We start from the raw sequence: 2874 nt of genomic DNA on the forward strand, positions 1-2874 counted from the left end.
ATAGATTAGAATTCACATTCTTTTTTGCATTAAAATTTGGTTTTTTTAGTCATCATGCATAATTGTTTTCATCATATAATGTTTTGTCATATGTCCTCTAGATTAGCAACGCAAGTGCACGTATCGAACAAGTAATAAAGTGATGAATAAAAGTATCGTTCCCACAGAGATTGTAGACAAATCAATCAAATTACTTACTAAAGGTGAACAATTCTCAAATTTATCTAACCAATTAAAAATTTAACGAAGGAATCAAAATTCTAAAGAAAAATAAATTAACCGAGGCAGAATGCACAAACTAAACGTAGAAATTTCGAATATAAAGAAGCAAAGAACAACGTATTTCTATTAAGGATAAAAAAAAACATTAGAGCATCCGATTTCACTTAACCAATCAAGATTAATTAACAAATCTCGTCATGCAATCAAATTGAATTCATAGTGTGATGGTAGAACTTCTTAATTTAAATCACTATCCTTGGTCCGGTATAGCGACCCTACTTGGATTTAGCAACCCACACTTGTTCCATGTGAATTTAAGTAAATCCAAACGCAGTAAGATCTATGAACGTTCCCGGATTCAATAAACCACCCTCGATTTACATACTACCGAAACCACACAAAAACTTAAGATATCTCTATCTATAATGGATTCATGGCTATATATCATAAAGCAATCGCATGGAATCTCCTTTCGGTCTCAAACATGCAACAAAAATCATTCAAGTGGTGATCAAACACTTAAAAGCATTAAGAACATGATATATAACTCCCACATATGAATTCTAAAATTGCATAAACGAGTCTAGAAAATTAATCAATCAAAGTTAAGCTACATCGTAGCTCTAACAAGAAGTAGTCTAGAACATAATGAAGCTTAAATTAAAAATGATGAATAAACTAAACATGATGAAAAAAAAACCTAGAACAAGTTCACCAAGAATAATCAAGGATTGACTTTGAATTCGCCTTCTTCTTCTTCACTTGGCATCCGGCATTGAAAGGAAGAATAGAAGAAAAGCCCTAAATGTCGTACGATAAAAAAAACGTCTCCTCTATCTCTCTTCTTCAAAAAATATCACGTTCTTTTTTCTGCATATGGCCATCTTCTTGTTTTGAAAAAAAGAAATCTTGATCACACCAGAATAGGATTGCAATCAAAGATTCTTCCCAAAAATAGACTTCTCTCAATAATAAAACTCCTAATTTAGCTTGGATTTTGAATTTCTCCCCAAGAAAAGCTTGATTCTCCTTGATTTCAAATTTGCATGGCTGAAGATCGGATTACCTACAAAATCAATTAAAAATAAATAAAGTAGACATCAAATTCAATTGAAACTAAGCAAATATTAAGTCTAAAATAATAAATAAACTCTATATAAAATAGAGTTATCAAATACCCCCAAACTTAACATTTTGCTAGTCCTCGAGCAAAAGCACAACTAAAAACGCAAATTTTTTATCAACATATTTGCTCGAATTCTCAACGAAAAATATCAGAATCAATGCACAAGTTCAGTCTAAATCTAAACATGCAATCCGTGTGTGTGTGAAGTCCTCAACTTCTCAACTCATATGCAACCTAGATAAATCCACGTTGATATGCGAAACTCCAAACTCAAAATCCACTTAACCAAATCTCATAAGTTTGTCAATCATTCCTCTCTCCACTAATGTAGACCACAAACTCAACCAAGAATCAATAGGTCTTAATAAGCTTATAACGTGGCTTGGCTAAGGGTTTGACAAAGATATGTTTAAGCTCAACTTACCTTACAGACACATCAATTCCATAACTCAATTGATTCTTTGGATTTGACAACAGTCAACACCTTCTCTTTTTCTCCTTTTTTTTTTTCAACTTTTTTTTTTTTTTCATTGCTTCTCGTTCCATGCTTTACAGCGAAGTTTCTCCCCGAGTCCCTCCTTATATAGTGCAATTCCAACCCATTGAGTATCCAAAAGGCTCACTCAAGTTGAAAGTTGGATATAGGGATCCGTATAAGCAGTACTAAAGAAGCAATATACACATTTTTTTTTTTGCACATTTCTCTTTTTCTTTTTTCAATTTTTTTTTTCAGATACGTCAAGAATCCAAAGTTTATGATATCTTGAAGAATTAAATGTGTCCATAGGGTATAGGGAAAACCGATGTCAATAAGCTCAGGCTACATTATAAGGGTATCCAAAGAAATTAGGCAATATCGGGCTCAATGGGGGTGACTAAGGATAAATAAGCAAGGTTGGCTTGAAAGGCTCAAACGATCCAACGAATGCCTAAATCATTTTCTTAATTAAGTTTAGCCTAGAATTTCGCCTCAAGAGAAAATCAGACAAAGTATAAGATTTGGGTGAGTTCTAAGAGAATCACATATTTTACATAAATCTTCTCTAGGTACACATGACTAAAAAAAACAAGGACTAGTGCTCAAAATATGGACTACATGTTCAAGATCAAGACTAACTCACACATCACTCCCATTTTGAATTTTTTTTTTTTCGAAAATCGCATCCAAATTAAACAAAGATTCACGAAAGATTTTCACCCAAAAAAAAATTATCTCCCACCCCCATACTTAAATGCAGCAGTGTCCTCAATGCTGAAAAGAAAAGGAAAAATAATAAGGACAGAGAAACTCCCCTGGAATATGATGAATGCATGCCATAGGGGTAGTTGGGGTAGAAAGATTGGAGAAAACTTGGAGAAAAGTCCCTACAAAAATAAATCAAGTAATTAGGGCAAACTATTATGAGGAGAATTCGATTTTTTTTTTAATAGAACAAAATAAAATTAAATGCGAAAATTTAAAATGCTTGGGTTGCCTCCCAAGAAGCGCTTGCTTTATAGTTTGCAGCCAAACTCTTCCAACTCTT

Source organism: Rhodamnia argentea, chromosome 1 (assembly GCF_020921035.1).
Source record: "Rhodamnia argentea isolate NSW1041297 chromosome 1, ASM2092103v1, whole genome shotgun sequence".
NCBI lineage: Eukaryota > Viridiplantae > Streptophyta > Magnoliopsida > Myrtales > Myrtaceae > Rhodamnia > Rhodamnia argentea.